General features: G+C 42.0%; 2 long non-coding RNA genes across 5 annotated transcripts in view; one reads left to right on the top strand and one right to left on the bottom strand.

Moving 5' to 3' along the window:
- Positions 1-20,611, top strand: part of LOC125080823 (uncharacterized) — a 104,879-nt gene that overhangs the window by 7,841 nt on the left and 76,427 nt on the right. For 2 of the 3 annotated variants that reach the window (XR_007121492.1, XR_007121493.1), the window contains one exon: positions 8,706-8,867. The exons of the other annotated variant lie outside the window; for it this stretch is intronic. This is a non-coding gene — a long non-coding RNA (uncharacterized LOC125080823). The remainder of the gene's footprint in view (positions 1-8,705; positions 8,868-20,611) is intronic. 3 annotated transcript variants of the gene reach the window in all.
- On the bottom strand, positions 2,375-18,646 carry LOC125080825 (uncharacterized). 2 transcript variants are annotated; one of them, XR_007121504.1, is made up of 3 exons: positions 18,421-18,646; positions 17,826-17,980; positions 2,375-3,001 (listed from the first exon to the last, which is right to left on the bottom strand). It is a non-coding gene; the product is annotated as an uncharacterized LOC125080825 (long non-coding RNA). The 2 variants fall into 2 exon arrangements; XR_007121503.1 differs by lacking the exon at positions 2,375-3,001 and adding an exon at positions 7,511-7,605.

The following is a 20,611-nucleotide window of genomic DNA, read 5'->3' as shown; positions in this document are numbered from 1 at the left end:
TGCGAAATACATTCATTTCATCCCAATAGCCCCAAAAGTCTTAGCTCATTCCCGGATAATGTCTAAAGTCCAAAGTTTTTTTTTCCAAATATCATCTCAATCAGATATTGATGAGGCTCTTCTGGAGGCAGAACTCCTCTCCAGCTATGAATCAGTGAAACCAGGTAGGGTAGTTGCTTCCACAATACAGCGGTAGGAGAGGCAAAAGATAGACATTCCCATTCCAAAAGGAAGAAATGAGAAAGAGGGAAGGAGGGATGAGTCTCATGAAAACCAGGCAAACTCAGTGAGATCTTAAAGCCTGAGAATAATCCCCTTTGGCTCCTTGCTCTGCTTTTAGTACTGCCTCTTTGGCTCCCTGGGATGGTGATCCTGCCTGCCACTGCTGCTCCGTCATGCCAGAAACCTACCTGCTGCTGGTCACACCCCCAGGGCTCTGGGTAGCCCAGCCCCAGAGCTGTGGGTGAAAGTCTGTTTAACAGAGGTGATAGCCTCCTCTTTTGAAACCCTGATGGCACCCCTGATCTCTGAATGGTTTTCAGGGTCATTCTTTTCCTGTCTTGAAGAATAGCTTATGTTCCAAACACATAGCTCTGTGGTCCCGGTCCTGTAAAATCCAAGACATCCAACAGGCTTTCTTCATTCCATCTGTGTCCATCCCCTTCAGTTCACACTGGGGTATCCTTGCTGAAGTGGCTGATTAGGTCTGTGGTTCACATCCACACTAATCTCCTTATCAAATGGTCAGCCAGCCATACCTTCAGTGTTCTCTTCAAACCTGCTTTCTCGTTTCTTGTAATGTGGACAGGCTTAGGATTTTCCAAATCTTTAAATTCTCATTCCTTTTTGCATAACAGTTCCGTCATCAGTTCCTATAAGCAGTGAGGAGTAACCAAGCCACTCCTTCAATACTTTGTTTAGAAATCTCAGCTAGATAACCAATTTCATCACTTGCAAGTTCTACCTTCACAGAACACAAGAACAAGAACACAAATTCTTTACCACTTTAGACAAAGATCACCTTTCCTCCAGTCTCTGGTAGCATGTTCCTCATTTCTGTCTGAAACCAGAATGGCCTTTACTGTCCATATCTCTAGCAACATTCTATTTGTGTATTCTCCTAAAGAATGGAAAGCATTCTCTCCAGCTCTCTTCCCTCTGAGCTCTTGCCAGAATTGCCTTTGGTAATCCCTCACAGCAATAATGAGTTTTTCAAGCATGTACCCCCAAACTCCAGCCCCTACTCATTACCCACTTCCAAAGCTGCTTCCACACTTTTAGGTATTTTTTGTAGCAGCATGCCCACTTCTGTGTACCATTTTTTGTCTTAGTTAGCTTAGGCTACTGTAACAACAATGCAATAGACTATGTGGCTTAGTTATTAACCTTAATAATTAAGTTATTTTGTCAATAAAAATTTATTCAGAGATAGCAGAGTTCAAAGATAGATAGTTCAGGACATGCAGGCTACAGCAAAACCATAGACAAGTCCAGCAGGCAAAGGAGAGGGATGTTATTTGGTTGAAAAAGAAGAAGTTGGAAGGGTTGTTTTGAATGAAAGTCTATCGGAGAAAAGAAGGAGTTTAGGGTGATGACTTCTCATTAGCTGATTTGCAGAGGAAGTCAATGTCTTGTAGGAGATGCAATGTACAGCTTTTCCCTCTTGGGGCCTATAACTGATGATTCTTTCCTGGTGATGATTCTTCTGTTGGAGTGTAATTGACACTTCTTCCTATAACTGACACTGGGTGGTATATCTATCCTCTGTCTACTTTAGTAAGGTTTTCCTTCACTAATTTTCACACAACAAACATTTATTTCTCACACTTCGGCTGGGAAGTCCAAAATCAAGGCACTGGTAGATTTGGTGTCTACATCCTTATTCCCGGTTTGCAGATGGATGCCTTCTTGCTGTGTGGCTGAGAGAAAAGAGTTCTGGTCTCATTCCCTTGTAAGGGCCCTAATCCCATCAGGAGGCTCCACCTTCATGACTTCCTCAAAATATAATCAGCTTCTAAAGGCCCCACCTTCTAAAACCGTCACATCAAGGGGTAGGGGCTTCAACCTGTGATTTTGAAGAAAATGCAAACCTTCAGTCCATAGCACTAATTTATGATTATAGTTTAAAAAATCCAAGGAGTTTGCTTAGGGATCATTTATAGATCAGAAGACTGGAAAGAATTAAAGACATGGGGGCTATCCATACATTTTTGGTTAGTAAATGAAGAAAATCATCATGGGGATTAGAATTTGACCCCAAATAATTCCCATTGAGAATTTCTTGCATACCAGGAATATGCATGCATTATCTCCATGAACCCTCACACGGCAGCCCTGCAAGTAAACTCTCTTGGAGTTTAAGATTTGTCAAACTCACATGTGCCCTGTTACATAATTCTCAGATGTATACATTCAGGATTGAAAAGGCCAAGAGAAATATGTGATGTATTCCTAAGACTACTGGTTCTGCCTTCATCTTAACTTTCCTCACGGTTGCTGTATTAGCTCATTTCAACTTTGCTGTTGTTTGGAATCATTTCTTTGAGCACAATGCTGCCAGAAGGAGTGGATGAAAAGCAAATACCAGCAATTTGTAAGTAAGGGGATATCCCCTTTATTTTTTAGGACAGAGGAACTTCAGCCAGGCCCAGTGGGGCCTCTGTGCCTTCCCAGGTGAATTCAGAGACTGGCTTCAGGTGTGAAGCTCAGGTCTTTCTGCTCCCAGGAGATGGCAGCAGCAGCCACCACAGCTTCAGCCTGCAGGAGATTACAGAATTCCTCCTTTTGCCTGTTGGCATCCGAACCTAGAAATTCCCGGTATTAGAGACCGCTTTATCCCCGGTTTGCTGAGCTTGGTCGGAGCTGAGACACAGGCCGTGGAGGAACTGGCAATGATTCGTCATCTCATAAGTGCCTGGTTTTTGGTAAACACTTTGGTCCAAACTGTGACCTTGAAGCGTGTGTGAAGAAGGACCAGGAAGTCTCTGGCCAGGGAAAAGAGCTTCAGAAAGAGACAAATACAGTTGAACCTTGAGGCCGGGTTAGGGGCACCAACTTCCCTCCTCACCCTCGTGCAGTCAAAAATCCATGTATAACTTTGGACTCCCTAAAAAGCTAAAATACATATATCCCACTGTTGACTGGAAGCCTTACTGATAGCATAAACAGTGAATTAACCCATATTTTGTATGTGTATTATATACTGTATTCTTATGCTAAAGTAACCTAGAAAAAGAAAACATTATTAAAACCATAAGGAAGAGAAAAATACATTTACAGGACTGTATTGTATTTCTTTTTTTTTAAGATTTTATTTATTTATTTGACAGAGATGACAAGTAGGCAGAGAATCAGGCAGAGATAGAGGGTGGGGGAAAGCAGGCTCCCGACGATCCCTTGACCCCAAGATCATGACCTGAGCTGAAGGCAGAGGCTTAATCCACCCAGCCACCCAGGTGCCCCAGGACTGTACTATATTTCTTAAAAAAAAAAAAAAAAAAAAAAAAAAAAAAAAAAATCCACATAGAAGTAGACCCATACAGTTAAAACCCACGTTGTTCCAGGGTCAACTTAAACACTTCCATCCACACAGGCATAAATGCAGAGGACCCCAGCTCACAGTTTGGTGCCACACCGAAAACACAGATTCTCCACCTAGCTTCCCAGCTACCAGCCAGCTGACCTTGTTCCGGAATCTCTCAGAGCTGCAATTTCCTCCTCCACCTAGTGTGGACTCTGATGTAAAGTGCCTGCTAATTCTTAAATTATGAGTTACCGTACTTTTATTTTCAGGATTAAGTAAAGTTGGGCCTTCGCCCTTTCAGAATTTGAAAAATCCCAGACACAACCAGTGCTACGGGATCCAAGTTAATCCCAGGTGAGCACATAGGTGAGCACATATCCTGGTTCGGCAAAAACTGCCAGCTGCCTGGAAGGTGGGCAGGAATCCCAGGAGACGTCTGAACACCACACAGCTAGGGATGAACTGTCAACTGCTGGGGGTTGCTTTGCAAATTACCACATCTAAATGAGGCTGACAAAACAATATTCCAAAAAGCAATTAACACTGACTCCTAGTGTATTTGGAAGCCAGAAGTCCTTTTGGGAAAAGTGAAATTGGCTCAGAAAAAATGATCCCACCCCTCTGGGTAGAAATGTTTAGGGTTTAGAGGATTCTTTTTTTTTTTTTTTTAAGATTTTATTTTATTTATTGGATGGACAGAGATCACAAGTAGGCAGAGAGGCAGGCAGAGATAGAGGGTGGGGGAAAGAAAGCTCCCAGCCAAGCAGAGAGCCCAATGCGGGGCTCGATCCCAGGACCCCGAGATCATGACCTGAGCTGAAGGCAGAGGCTTTAACCCACTGAGCCACCCAGGCGCCCCATGGGTTTAGGGGATTCTTAAGTCTTAAGGTTCCTGTCAGTGCTTCTGTCCCACTGTCACATTCAGGGGCTCAACCTGGGTTTTGTGAAGGAGAAAATGGACCGAGCTCCTTTCATTTCCTCCCTGCTTCATCCTGCTGGCTCTCACCATCATTGCCTGAATGGCTGCAATGTTCATCCATTCATTCAGTAAATATTTACTGGTCACTTACCGTGTGCCACATACTGGGAATATAGCTAGCTATTAAGGAGTTCACAGTCACCTGGTTGGGTATTAAATGGGTTAAATATACAAAGTAGCCAGAAAGGATTAGCATATAAATATAAAATATGAAGTAACAATAGTGGCCATAGTGGTGGTTAGCAGAAGCATTGGCTCCATAAGGAGCCAATATCTCCACAGGCCAAAGATCTTTTCTATCTTTAATAGATAATATCTTTAAAGCTATACCCAGAATATAGTAGAATCATCTAGACTAGGCCTACAAGTATTGGCCCCTGCCTTCTGACAAGGCAACCCTTCTTTCCTGTTTCACATGAAAGTCGTCATAGGAGAATCCCTTCCTGGAGTAGGAAACTTACACTCCAGAAAGCCACTTTAAATGGAAATATGTATATGTTAACTGACCTGAAAGGATCGCTGACTGGGGACAGCTTCTCCCTTATGTTTCCTGCATTAGAATATCAGCACAGGGGGTGGTCAGGTTAAATAAGGTTCAGTGTCAGCTGAAACAGAGGGAACTGAAAGACAATGACAGAAGACGGAGAGCATAGTGATGGCGAATTCTAGACGGCTCTGCACTAGAAAAAAGAACCAGATCCAGCATGCAGAACAGGTCAGAGAGTAAGGCAACAGAGATGTCATGGGACAGGGGACTCAGCTATCTAGTTCAACAAACAAACAGGAAGCAAACCAGTTCTCCTGGTTCCCCAACATCTCAAATCAATCTGAGGAGGTCAACTAAAGTTTGTCTTCAAAGAGACACCAGTTATCCTCATACTGTTGGAATTGGGCCAAATTATGTCTCAAATGCAAATTTTTATAGAAACCTTTCTTATATTGATCATTTTATTTTCTTCCTGTATATTTCTTTTTTAAAAAATATTTTATTTATTTATCTGACAGAGAGAGAGAGATCACAAGTAGGCAGAGAGGCAGGCAGAGAGAGAGGGGGAAGCAGACTGCCTGCTGAGCAGAGAGCCTGACGTGGGGCTCGATTCCAGGACCCCAAGATCAGGACATGAGCCGAAGGCATTGGCTCAACCCACTGAGCCACCCAGGTGCCCCCATCTTCCTGTATATTTCTATATAAGCTCAAAATTATCTCCTTTACCCCCACCTCTACAACCAATTTCCAGCAATGTCAGTTACTAAACATATAGCACAAAGTGTGAGAACCTCTGGCCTTTGGTCTAATTTTATGCAATTTAATGCTCAGGTCACTGCTCTCAGAGCCCCAAATAACCAGCATTATACTGGGATTCTCTTGTGAGCACATTCAGAAAAGTGCCTCTAAGCAGTGGCTCTCATTCTTGGCTGCCTATTGGAATCCCATGGGAAACTTGTAAAAATCCCCATATCACATCCCAAAACAGTTACATATTAGGGGTGGGACCTAAGCATTGATATGTTAATTTTGAATTTCTCCAAACGGTTCTTTTATTTTTCCCTTTCCCTTAAAATCATGGATGCAGGTTTTATTTACCAAAGGTGCTGGCCTGGGACGGGTTCCATCAGCCAGGACTTCAGTTCCTCAAAAGATTTCTATGTGCCATCAAGTTTGGGAACTTTTCCCCCTTATGTCTTAGCAGGAAGCTGTTGGTACCTGACAGCTAAGCTCTCCTTTGTTTGGAATTTCTCCTGAGAAGTAATCATCAAGAAACCAGATGCTTCGATGGCAGCTAGCTTGAACATCCACTTACTTGCAAGATTTCCATTTTGACTCTCCCACTTTGTCAGTTAAAACGACTTGGGTACTTAAAGTTGTGAACAACAGTTAATCGGTATTTTAAAGAGAATTGGTAACAGGTGATGCTGGTGTAAATGCCACACTCTAGAGACCCCACATTCATCCTAATGTTCTTTAAATCCCCCACACTGTGGGGGTGCCTGGGGGGCTCAGTCAATTGAGTGTCCACTTCTTGGTTTTGGCGCAGGTCATGATCTCAGGGTCGTGGAATTGAGCCCCTCATTGGGCTCCGTGCTCAGTGTGGTGGGAGGGGGGTGTGTCTGATTGAGATATTCTCTCTCTCTCCCTCCTTATGCCCCTCCCCCATGCTCTCTTTCTCAAATAAATAATTTTTTTTAAAGATTTTATTTATTTATTTGACAGACAGAGATCACAAGTAGGCAGAGAGGCAGGCAGAGAGAGAGGAAGGAAAGCAGGCTCCCCACAGAGCAAAGAGCCCGATGTGGGGCTCGATCCCACGACCCTGAGATCATAAGCTGAGCAGAAGGCAGAGGCTTTAACCCACTGAGCCACCCAGGCGCCCCTCAAATAAATAACTTTTTTAAGAAAGAGAAATCTCCCCCCCAAAAAGAAAGAGAAATCCCCTGTACTATGTCCTTTTCCTCTCCTTGTTTACCCATTTTTCTCTCTCCCTCTCTTCCTTTCTCCTTCAGCTGTTTTCCCACACTATTGGTCTTCTGTCCTGTTCCTCTTTCCCCTTGTTGCTCTCTCATTCCCCTTTGCATCTCCCTATTCCTTCTGCATCTGACTTGACTTCTTTCACTCTATCATCTCCCTCTAACCCACAACACATACGTCTCCTCTCCTTCATCTTTTCCACTTGCTTTTCCTTAATGAACTATACCATAGAACAAAAACGTTGTCAGAGATTTATAATTACTAAATAGAGTATTTGGTGTTAACTTTAAAAGCAGATAAGTCCGGGGGTGCTGGCTGACAGCTGGGAGAGGGTGGGACTCTTGATCTTGAGATCATGAGTTCAAGCCCCACGTTAGGCTGTTGGGCATAGAGATTACTTTAAATAAATAAATAAAAATAAAAGCAATGAAGTTCTGAAAATGCTGTATTTGTCCGAAGGGGGGTGGGTGTGGGAACTTGCTTGTAGTTAGCTTTCTTTAAATACTACTATAAGATTTATTTTTCTTATAACTTTCTTTATTGGCTTTTGGTTACTTTATTCATGTAGTTCAATGACCCTCAATCCAAAAATGGTTGTTTGTTCTTCAGTAACCCCAATAACAGTAGCTGTTATCCCTATAAAAAGAGAAACAAGCTAAAAACAGTAGAGTGTATACACCCTGAATTGCATATTCAGTTGCAAAATCATCATTATCATTATTATTGTAATTGCAGAGAGGAGGCATTTAAATAATTGTTCAAAGTATCTTCTTGAGGAAATAAGGAAATCAGGGCCAGCTGTCACAAACCAACCTACAATAATAATCCCGTATGTGCATTTTCAGTATGCATAGCAATGCTACAGTAATAAATTTGTGCATTCATCTAATGTCCTTAAGCAACCTAAAAAATAACAAACCTTGATCAAGTCCATTGTCTCACTTGGTAACTGACCGGTGTTTTTATTTTTATTTATTTTTATTTTTAAAAATATTTTATTTATTTATTTGGCAGACAGAGATCACAAGTAGGCAGAGAGGCAGGCAGAGAGAGATGGGGGAAGCAGGCTCACCGCCGAGCAGAGAGCCAGATGTGGGGCTTGATCCCAGGACCCAGAGATCATGACCGGAGCTGAAGGCAGAGGCTTAACCCGCTGAGCCACGCAGGCGCCCCTGACTTGTGTTTTTAAGCAGTGTCCCTGAATAATCTTAGACTCAGAAGCCAACAAACACAAAATTGCACCATCAATTCAATGACTAACTGGGGTGGTGGGCCAGTATCCCTCCCTGTTATGTTATGGCCACAAATCTAGTTACTCAAGTAGAGTAGAAACAGGGTAGCTAGATCAGCAGCCAACTAAAACGTATAGAAGAAATAGCCACAAAAATAGACACGTTATACTGACTTGAAATTTGTAAACAAACAGAAACTATGAGAAAATGGGGGAAGGTCTTGTTTTTACGTTAGTGAAATCAGCCAAAAGTATTTGAGATTTTCTCTTCCTGAGATACAGCTGTGAAATGACTAATAGGAATTAAGTGAGCCTGCACCAAGAACTGAATGTGCCACTTCACTGGGAACAGAAAATGTTCCCCTGATAGAGGCTGTCCTCTCAGACAAGTACCTTGGGTGTTTTAAAGAGGAGCTGCCAGACGCAGATATGGTGCATTTACAAAGAACAAGAATTATCCATGCATCTTTGCAACTTTTCTCGTATCTTGGTACTTTTGGATCAGATGTATGTCTTCAATTCCACGTCCCTGAAGAAACTCTGGAGAGAGGGAAGAAGGAAGGAGGAGAAAAAAAAACTTCCTGTCACGTTGTTTTTTCCTTGCTGGGCTACTGTTGCGTTCCAGTAGGAGTCTTGCTGAACACTTGGCCTGAGCAATTTAAGAAGGGTGAGTGACCAATACTTAAGAAGGTTAGTAACTGCTCTGATCCAGCATTCCCAGGTTCTGAAAACCATACAACTAGCTGTAATGGATCAATATTATTGGAATAGTTGCATCCCTAGCTAGAATTGAGTTTCCCACACACAGCCTTATCCTGTTTCAATAATTAAAATATTTTTTTCTACTAAAGTATCAGAAGGGATACTGACTGACATTTTGAAAGATGTTTCAAGGCACAATCTGTGGATTTATTTCATTGTAAAACACCACAGCAACATAAAAATAAATTCAAACTTCAAAACTTCAAAAAAGTTAACTATTATTATTTCTATGAACTATTTATGTATTCTTTCCCCATAAGCATATATATATACACCATTTTTACACAAAGCAGACCATATAATACAGTGCCCTGTTGTGAGATAATAGGGGAAAAAATATATATACATATATACATATATATATAGGGGGTGCCTGGTTGGCTCAGTTGGTTAAGCATCCAACTCTTGATTTTGGCTCAGATCGTGGTCTCCGAGTTTTGAGATTGAGCCCTGCGTCAGGCTCTGTGCTGGGCATGGAGCCTGCTTAAGACTCTCTCTCCCTCTCCCCTGCTGCTTCCCACTCTCTAAAAAAAAGAAAAAGGGGCGCCTGGGTGGCTCACTGGGTTAAAGCCTCTGCCTTTGGCTCAGGTCATGATCCCAGAGCCCTGGGATCGAGCCCCACATTGGGCTCTCTGCTCAGCAGGCTCTCTGCTCTGCTTCCCTTCCTCTCCCTCTGCCTGTCTCTCTGCCTACTTGTGATCTCTGTCTTTCAAATAAATAAATAAAATCTTAAAAAAAAAAAAAAGAAAAAATATATATTGGTTTCTAACCCCCAGCTCCTGGCACAGAACTCCCAAAGCCCTTGTTAAATTTTTAAGTGATGAGAGCACTAGGAGCATCTTTTGTCCTAATATTTGGTCTTTGATCCCACTTCCTGATACAAGTTCTTAAATCCCTTTGAATTTCCCAGCAGTGTCCTTTGTTCTACTGAGGTGGGGTCCTGGATGGCTCCTAAATAGGGGCTGGTGCCCAGAAAGACCAAGCCATGATTATAAGCTTGGAATTTTCAGCCCCATCCCTCATTCTCCAAAGAGAGGAGAAGGGCTGGAAATGGAGTTAATAATTGATGATGCCCATGTGATGAACCCTCCATGAAAATCCCAATAGTATGGGGTTCAGAGAGCTTCCAGATTGGTGAACACATCCAGCTACCGGAAGGGTGGCAACCCAATTTATTAGGGACAGAAGATTCTGCACTTGGGTCCCCCCCACCCCAGATCTTGCCCTGTGTATCTCTTCATCTGGATGTTCATCTATATCCTTTACATTATCCCTTATTACATAATAAACTGGTAAACATAATTGTTTCCCTGAATTCTGTGAGCTGTTTTAGCAAATAATTGAATCTAAAGACCAGTAGGAGGTCATGGGAACCTCTGATTGGTAGCCAAGTTAGACAGAAGTTGTGGATAACTTAGGGACCTATTACTTGAGATTGGCTACAGTTGCCACTTTAATGCACCAGGGTTTGATTTGAATTCCACTATGTCATACAGTACAGGTTAAACAATTGGGTTTTACTATGAAAAGAGGAAACTGATAAAGTCAGAGTCCTTAAAAGAAGGGAGGATTCTCTTATTGTCCCTGGCTGACCTGCTGGTCCCACAGAATGATTTGTGTTCCAGGGAAGGGAACTCTGCCTCTCTTTTGATTTTTTTTTTTTTTTTTTAATATAGAGCGAGTAAGTGTGAGAGTAAGCCTTATCAGTGAGGGGAATAATCAGACTGTATTGGCATCAGGCAGCCTGGACTTTAGTGCCAACTACTTACCAGCATGAGCTTGTAAACACATCTAGACTTTTGGGCCCCTGGGATGTTACACAAGTGAAGCAAGTGGTCCCATAGGAAGTGGAGCTTGGGGACACTTCCTAAGGCTGGGAGAAGCCCCCTTAGCCTCCAATCCCCCATACCTGGTCTGAGCTAGCTCATTGTCCAAGCAATGAAGAATGAGCACCCAGATTCATTTAGAACAAGCCTACTCTTTGTATCACATTAAATTAATTAAGGAGTCAGGAAATGGAGATGAGGTTAACTCTTTTTTTTACTCCCAATTCTTTATTTTGAACATTTTCAAATCCACAAAGGTCAAAAGAACGATACAATGAATGTCCTTACATCCTTCACCTAGATTCATCAATTGTTAACATTTTATCATCTCTGCTCTATCTCTTTCTATAAATACACATTTTTATGCATTGAAGCATTTGAAAGTAAGTTGAATACTTTATGATCCTCACTAAAATAATTCAGCATACATCTCCTAAGAATAAAGGCATTCTCCTACATAACTGCAATGCCATTTTCAAACCTAGGAAAATTAATGATTTGATATCTTTAATTCCACATTTAAATTTCTCTAATTGTCCTCAATGTCTTTTATGGCCATCTTTTTTTGTTGGATCTAGGATCTTAACAAGGTTCATACAATTGCATTTGATTTTGTCTCTAGTCCAGGGTCCCAGGGTGAACATTCAGCTTTTCATTGTCATGACTGAGATGTAGTGGTTAGAGACCATGGATGCCTGCTAAGTGTCCTACAATACATAGACAACCCCCCACAACAAAGAATTAGCTAACCCAAAATGTCAATTAGTGTTGAGATTGAAAAACCTTGTTCTAGTCTATCTAGAACAGTCTCCTCACTTTTTTGTTGTTGTTTTTCATGACACGGACTTGTAATGCCCAAGCTGGTTGTAATATAGAATGTTTCACACTCCAGGATTTTCTGATTTTTTTCATGATTCATTTACATTTGAACATATTTGGCAAGAATAGTACACAGATGATTGTAATGATAAGTTATTACTCCATACCAACCCACCCCCAAATTCAGAGGCATTCTACCATTGACTATGTAGGTTCTGCTGATCTGGGCTGGGCTCAGCTGATTTTAGCTGGATTCATTAATGGATCTGTAGTCATTTGGCAGGTTGACTGGGGGCTGGCTGGTCTAGGATCCCAGGTCAACTGGGGTGATTGGGCTCAGCTTCATTCATCTCTCACACTTAGCAAGCTAGCCCAGGCCTATTCTCATGGGAGAGGTAGAGTCCAAAAGAAAGTGGAAGTATGTAACATCTGTCAAGGCCTAGGCTTGAACTGGCACTCTTTCACTTTAACTGCATTATATTGTCACATGAAGATAACAAAGCCAGCCTATATTCAAGTGATAGAGAAATGAATTCTACCTCTTAATGGGAGTCACATTGTAAGGAATGTGCGTAAGGAGGGAAAGAGTCTGGGCCTACTGCAATCAGTCTATCAAAGTGATATCATGTACCTCTTACAGCATCATATCAGAAGGAATACGATGTCAGGTTGTCCCACTATTAGTGATGTTAAGTTGCGATAACTTGATGAAGTATCCATGCTTTGGATATGTGGGGTGATGCTTTGGTGCACTGCCACCCTGTGTGCCATTGTTTTAGTTTCCTAGGGGTGTCATACCAAAGTACCCACAAATTGAGTGGCTAAAACAACAGAAATGTCTCATAGTTCTGAAGATGAGAAGTATAAAAACAATGTGTTGGCGGAGCTCTCTCTGAAACTTATAGGAGAGAATTCTTCCTTGCCCCTTCTAGCTTCTGGCAGCCCTAGACATTCCTTGGCTTGCAACTGCAGCATTTCAATTCAGCCTCCGTATTCACATGGCATCCTCCCTGTCTCTCTGTGTCTTCACATGACCATCTTCTTGGAAGGACACCAGTCAAACTGGATTAGAGTTCCATCCTATTCCAGGATGACCTCATCTCTTAACAAATTACATCTGCAATGACCCTATTTCCAAATAAGATCATATTCTAGGGTCCTGGGGTAAGACTTCAACACACCTTTCTTGGGAAACACAATTCAACCCATAATACCCATCAACCCTTCACCCAAAGGTTTTATCCATCCACATATAGTCTGTGACTGAATGAGTTTATTACATTGGGGATTGCATAGCAGTGTTTTTCTTAAACCTCACCATTTCTTCAGCATTTATTAGCTGGCATTCTTCTGAAAAGAAGAAAGTTTTGTTTTCCTATTTTGTACCCCATCTCTTCTCTCCTCCCCTCTTTTTAATCACTTTGAATGTGTGGCTTTTTCTTTATATACAACCATCATTTTCTTTTTTTTTTTTTTTAATTTTTTATTTTTTCAGCATAACAGTATTCATTATTTTTGCACCACACCCAGTGCTCCATGCAATCCGTGCCCTCTACAATACCCACCACCTGGTGCCCCCAACCTCCCACCCCCCACCCCTTCAAAATTCTCAGATCGTTTTTCAGAGTCCATAGTCTCTCATGGTTCACCTCCCCTTCCAATTTCCCTCAACTCCCTTCTCCTCTCCATCTCCCCTTGTCTTCCATGCTATTTGTTATGCTCCACAAATAAGTGAAACCATATGATAATTGACTCTCTCTGCTTGACTTATTTCACTCAGCATAATCTCTTCCAGTCCCGTCCATGTTGCTACAAAACTTGGGTATTCATCCTTTCTTTTTTCTTTTTCTTTTTTTTTTTTTTTTTTTTACAGCTTTATAAACATATATTTTTTTTATCCCCAGGGGTACAGGTCTGCGAATCGCCAGGTTTACACACTTCACAGCATACTACTACTACTACTACTACTACACTACTCACCATAGTACATACCCTCCCCAATATCCATAACCCCACCCCCCTCTCCCAACCCCCTCCCCCCATCAACCCTCAGTTTGTTTTGTGAGATTAAGAGTCACTTATGGTTTGTCTCCCTCCCAATCCCATCTTGTTTCATTTACTCTTCTCCTACCCCCTCAACCCCCCAGTTGCATCTCCTCTCCCTCATATCAGGGAGATCATATGATAGTTGTCTTTCTCTGATTGACTTATTTCGCTAAGCATGATACCCTCTAATTCCATCCACGTCGTCGCAAATGGCAAGATTTCACTTCTTTTGATGGCTGCATAGTATTCCATTGTGTATATATACCACATCTTCTTTATCCATTCGTCTGTAGATGGACATCTAGGTTCTTTCCATAGTTTGGCTATTGTAGACATTGCTGCTATAAACATTCGGGTGCACGTGCCCCTTCGGATCACTACGTTTGTATCTTTAGGGTAAATACCCAGCAGTGCAATTGCAGGGTCATAGGGTAGTTCTATTTTCAACATTTTGAGGAACCTCCATGCTGTTTTCCAGAGTGGTTGCACCAGCTTGCATTCCCACCAACAGTGTAGGAGGGTTCCCCTTTCTCCGCATCCTCGCCAGCATCTGTCATTTCCTGACTTGTTAATTTTAGCCATTCTGACTACAACCATCATTTTCATACAACCATACAAACAAAATGGAGGTGATCAGATTGTCTCAAATTTGACTAGCAAGAGTCCCTAAAGTCAACTCTTACTGAAAAATGTACCATAAGTATTTAAGCTTTCATTGAATTTAAAATTCTTCTTATTAATATGTAACATGACTACTCCCACTAATCTATCCCATAGGACCTACTTCTGCTGTCCCCATAAGTCAGGGCTTAAATTTTCTCCTTGGGGAGGCTATGTGATTGTTCCCCAGGGGAAAAGTCTCATCATCGTTCCTAAAGTACAGCCATTAAAAAAAGTAATAATAATAATAAAAAAAACAACCACTCTGTCATTTATTGAGTATACTGTTTTACATATGTTATTTGAAATGTCATAATAAGTCTGTGCCTAAGTGATGTTACTATATATTACAAATGAGAACTCAGAGGTTTAAAGTGAGATACTGGAAAGAGTATGGATTTTGTAAACTGGTGGTTTGAATCTTGGCTTGTATCACCTATCAGGTATGTGATCTAGAGTCTCCGTAGGCATAGGTTTGTTTATCTGTACAATAGCGATGAGGATACTTGCCTAACAGGTCTGAGCCCCACTGCTTACCTGATCTAGAGAGGGTGTCCGTTAGTTCTCCCTTTCCATATCCTACTAATTTCTAGGTCATGCAGGATAAGTGACAGTGCCACAGAGTCCACTAGCAATTAATTAGGTGTCGGTCAATTTCATTAATTCAGAGTATGCTCCCTAGGAATTAGAGATAGCTCAACCCAAGTGTTAGCTAAAATTTACCTTTAAGTATCTTTGGGGAAAAGAAAGTTTCCTAATCCATTTCTTATACCATATTGTGAGAAGGAAGTCATATCTATTCAACTTAAGAGAACAACTTTTGGGGAGATCTTTTGCATTTTACATGCATATTAAGAAGCTCATTTACAAATCAATCTTTAAAGTAGACTCAATTTGTTCATCTGAAAACATCCCACAAATGGTATTGAGCACCTACTATGTCCCATGTAATATTCTGGGCACTCAGGATACATCAAAGAATAAAACAAATATTCCTGGGGCCCCTGGGTGGCTCAGTCACTTAAGCATCCAACTCTTGATTTTAGCTCAGGTCATGATCTCAGGGTCATGAAATCAAGCCCGACATTGGGCTCTGTCCTGGGCATGGAGCCTGCTTAAGATTTCTTCTCTTTCTGCACTCCTCCCCCACCCTGCTCATCCATGCTCTCTCTTGCTCTCAAGAAACAAAAAACCAACAAACAAAAAATCCCAATAGCCTTGCCCTTATTTACCTTTTTGTTGGGGGAGATAGGTGAAAAACAGATAAATCTGCAAATTTTATTTAGCATTAGAAGTAGATATGTGCTAATGAGAAAAAGAAAGAAAGTAGGGGTGTACAGGAGGGGACTGCAGTTTGAAATAGGGCTTGTCATCACTCAAAAGGTGATACTTCTGAAGGAAGACTTAAAGGAAGTGAGGAAAGTGGTCAGGTGGCCGTCTGAGAGAACAGCAAATACAAAGGCCCTTGGGCAGGAGTGCACTTGGCCTGCTGGAGGCACAGCAGGGAGGCCAGTGTAGCTGGAGTGCATGAAGAAGGGGAAGTGTGCTATTTATCTAACAAACACTTAGCTAGTCCTTGCTAGTAGCAGTATTTTAAAGCACTTAAAAATAGTAACTAATCCTCCCAACAACTATGTGAAGTGGATATTGTTGTTTATTTTTCCCAGATGATAAAACCAAAGCACGAGAAGGTTAACAAACCACCCCCAAATGATGTAACCGTTGGTAGGGCTCAGTAATCCATCTCTAGAGGTTTTGGGGGCTTTGCAGCACCAAAGGGTGCCATCCTGCCTCCTAGCAGTAAGAGATGAGGTCCAGTAATGGGGGACAGGTTCCCATAGCTCATCAGAGGCCATTGATAAGGATTTGGGATTTTGTACTGAGCGATAGGGATTTTGAACAGAAGAGTGATATGTGTTTGTTTCTGTTGTTGTTCCAGAAATTTCCAAATCATTTACATACTTTAAGTATTTAAAGTATCTGGCATTTCCTATGCTGATGCAAATTCAAAAGAATTTCAACTTCTGGGAAAAAAGAAAACTTGATTTGTGGAATCCAGAGATGATACCCCATCAAATACCATTTGTGTAAAGAGGAATGTCTTCTGTTCTAAAGCCTTACGAGAACTCTTTACTGTAAACACCTAGCAACACTTATGTATTTGGCTGTGCTTTCTTGGGGGGTACCAGGGCAAAGTTTTGACCAAAAAACTTTCTTTTCCTACTTCAAAGGGACAAAAAAAGTGTATAGAAACAAATGGGCTCTTTAAGATATGTCCTATTTCTTACCAAAAATGATGGGTTAGTGGTGCTGCTTTCTTGGGGCTTAATATGTCAGCACCCCATATGGGGCCACCCACCTTCCCTGGGGCTCCATGACTTCAAGAGTTGCAGGGGTCCAGAGGCAGCTGTCTTTGAGAGGAATTAAAGGACTGAGGCATGAATCACCAACCCTGCTCCAGGAGCACTTAGGATCAGTGCTGACAGAGTCAGTCTGGAGAAGAGAAACCTGGGAAGGTTACAGTCACCCAGGAATGCTATTAATGATCATAATTGCTAGTTTATCTAGCATTTATTGTATGCCTAGCACTGTGCCAAATGCTTCGGAAGCATGAACTGTAAAGTATCATCATCCCCATGTTATGGATAAAGAAACTAAGGCTTTAAAAGATGAAGTTAAATTGCCCAATATCAGGGTGCCTGGGTGGCTTAGTCAAGTAAGTGTCTGCTTTTAGCTTAGGTCATGATTTCAAAGTCCTGGGATCAAGCCACCTGTCGGGCTCCCGGCTCAGTGGGGAGTCTGCTTCTCCCTCACTCTCCCTCTACCCCTTTCCCCCACTTTTGCTCACTCTCTCGCTCTCTCAAATAATAAATAATTTTTTTTAATTGCCCGAGATCACACACAGCTGCAATTTAAGCACAGCTCTGCCTATTTCCTCTTCCTTTATTCTATGCTCTCCGGGAATATAATTCTCTATGGTTATTCCTTCTGTAACTCTCAAAACATGTTCTTTCTGGGGGTAGTCCAGTTCTGAATTTCCAACTGCCTTTTGGACATACCTCCAAGTTTCAGCCATATCCTTCCTTGTAACGTTGAGTATATCAGACACATCTTATGTGCCTCATCAGATTCTCTTGTCATCATTTCCTTGCTTACTCTGTCTCTGCCTCTGCTGCAACTGACCTGCTTTCCTTGGGCCCATGTAGGCCCCAAACCTAAAGCTGGACTTATCTGCCACTTTCCTGGCCTCATCCTCACCTTGACTGCCACCGAGTGACCAGCCTCACCAGTGTCACACCACGGATTTCTGGTTTCCCTCTCTACTCCCCAACCAGGATTAAAGGCCATACTAGAGAGCATGTGGCTTGCTGAGAGACCAACAGTGGGACCATATTATATAACCTAAAAGTGTGAGGAACGTAACTCCTGGTGTGGTGAATCTTGATCAGTGGTTAAATGGGAGGGAACCACAAAGATGGACTCCTTTTCCTTTCTCCCTCCCAAGAATCTACCTGAGCATGGTTTCACCATATAGTAACTGGAGGGATTCTGCATGGACACACAGGTCATAGTTCAGATATTTCAGACATCATCTTGCAGTGCTTCCTGTCTTTCTCTGTCTCCCTTCCCTTTTTCTCTCACTCTTACTGCCCTGGCATTGCATCTTCTAAATAAAACATGAGCGTTAATTCTGGGTTTGAGTTCTATTTTCTGTAAAACAGAGGCTAAGATTTTCAGGCTCCATTTCTCCAAGTGGAACCACCACTTTCTAAATTCTCCTGGCTCAAAGCCAGGGGTCAAGGGTCCAAGAGTGTATTCTAGAAGATAATCGTAGCTGATAATAAATTTCAGTCTTATCACTGTAACTGATAGAATTTGTGTATTACCTCCCAAAAGGTGCAGTGTATGTGGAAGAAAATAAAAATATTTATCCTTGGTCATAAAAAGACTCTGAACGAATAGCTCAAAACTAGCCTTCATCCTACACTGGAAAACAGAAATTCCTCTGGATTTTGACAACTGCCTAAAAGCATCCGAATACCTGCCCCATCTAGAACCCCCTTGGGGTGTCTAATAGTCAGGAAACCAAATTATTTATCAACTTACTCTGCCATTCCAAACAAAACCACTTGTTCCAGGAGCAGGTATCTAACCCAGGGCAATAAGCCTATGCTGATGTGGTGGCTTGCCAAGAAAAGTTCTGCAACAGTCTGTACTTGGTGGTGAGCCGCCAACCCAGTCAGGTCCTTTGGGGGAGTTGGATATGAAATACGGGGAGGGAGTCAGCAGTTAGCGACGGGCAGAAGCTAAAAGATCCACAGAGGGAAGGAAGAAAACTGAAGTCACATGGCCTCAGAAACCATGATGCAATCGGAGCTGCGAGATAGAGAAAAGAATAGAAAGTACTTAGCAGCAAGGGCAGCAGAAGCAGAGTCCCAGTCATAAGTAATTAGAGTGCAGAGCAACAGATATTTACTGTGGAAGAGGCCGCAAGATAGCCCAGCTGCGATGGCCGTGTTGTGTGCTGAATCACCTTCCAGTTCCCACCGGTCATTACTTAAACTTAGATTGAAGCACCCTGAGTCTGTCTGTTCTGGAAATTAAATTGTTGCCTCTCCATATCTGTATCCAGCAAGATCGTGGCAGGAAACTGAAGGTACACTCAGCTGGAGTTTTGAAAATAATTTGATGAAGACACTACTTACAGGGATGTAGGTGGGGTTGGGGGCATTTAGGAGGACTATTGAGGCACCTAAGGACAGCAAGAGTGGAACCTCAGGCCTAGATAATGTTATAGGAGTCCAGAAGGAGGTTACAGCTCTGGAGGGGCCATAGTTGCTGTCAGACCATGGTGCTAAAGCCGGGAGGAAAGGAGAAGAAATACCTCAACCGCTTTTCCTCCCCGCCCTCTGACACTTGCTAATGACTCCCATTGGCCAAACCCAACGTCAAGCCACCATGACGAGGAGTCCAGATCATATCACCGTAACAGCTTCATGGGGCACAGAGCAGGACAGAGAAGGATGGGGGGTGTCAGGGGGCTGACAAGTGGCTCCTTCAAAAAATACATTCACATGCTGATCCCAGACCCCGAAAATATTATATTATATGGCACAAGATGTTACTAAATTTAGGATCCTGAAAGGAGGAGCTTATCCTGAATTACTTGCATGGGCCCTAAATGCAATCACAGATGACCTAATAAAAGAAAAGTTGTGGGAGTTTTGAGAATGAAGAGGTGGTAGCAATGTGACCACGGGATCAGAAATTGGAGTGATGTGGCCACAAGCCCAGGAAAACCTGGAGCCCTCAGCAGCTGGAGGAGTTGAAGGACAGACTCTGCCCTGGAGCCCAGGGAGGGAGCCGAGCCTTGCCAAAACCTTGATTTTTGTCTTCTAGCCTCCAGAACTGCGAGAAATGAAAATTCTGTTGTTTTAAGCCACCTAGTCTGTGGTGGTCTGTTATGGCAGTCACAGGGACTATTAGAGGGTAAATGGAGAATAACCAGCACAAAAATTCATCTCAAATACTGGGTTGACCACAGTGATGTTCCTGATGACCTTGGCTGGAAATTATTTTGCCTCCCTCTCTCTATTTCCTTTGATACTTCTTTTTGGACCACTCATATGATTTAAATTAAATGTTCCCAAGTTTATTGTTACTCTTGCATACTAATAGATTTTCATCCTAACTAGATTATGACATTCTTTAGAACAAAAACTGTGTCTTGTACATGTTTGTATCCCATGAAAATCCTAGCACAGTACTTTTGAACAGAGTGGACATTCTGTAATTGGTAAATGAGAAAGAAAGCCTCCATTTGTCCATCTGTAAATGGAAAATAAAAATTTCCACTGACTTGCCTTTCAGAGATAATAATGGCAGTGTTTCCCAGAAACAATTTCTGTACCTGTAACTGAATGATGTATCTGAAACACCCTTTCCTGCTGGAGCAATTCCTCAGGAAAAAAAAAAAAAATTGCATCTAGTTTTAGGATGCCCTCCATTCTCTGTGGAGCTGAAACTTACACAGTTTCACCCTAAGGAGGAAAAGACAAAGGATAATTAAGAAAATATAAGAGCTTGGTATTGGTGTTTTCTCAGAAACTTTGGTTCATCCAGTCAATATTTATCAAAGGACTGTTATGTTAAAGTAGGGTCCATAAATGCTGGGAAAACACACACATATACACAAAGATCTCTATACACATGATCTCAAGTGAGTAATTATCACACAATTTGATGTATTTTTTTTAAAAGATTTTATTTGACAGATCACAAGTAGGCAGAAAGGCAG

Source organism: Lutra lutra, chromosome 11 (assembly GCF_902655055.1).
Source record: "Lutra lutra chromosome 11, mLutLut1.2, whole genome shotgun sequence".
Lineage (NCBI taxonomy): Eukaryota > Metazoa > Chordata > Mammalia > Carnivora > Mustelidae > Lutra > Lutra lutra.
Note: the sequence above shows the minus strand (reverse complement) of the source record. Positions and strands in the feature narration are given on the sequence as shown.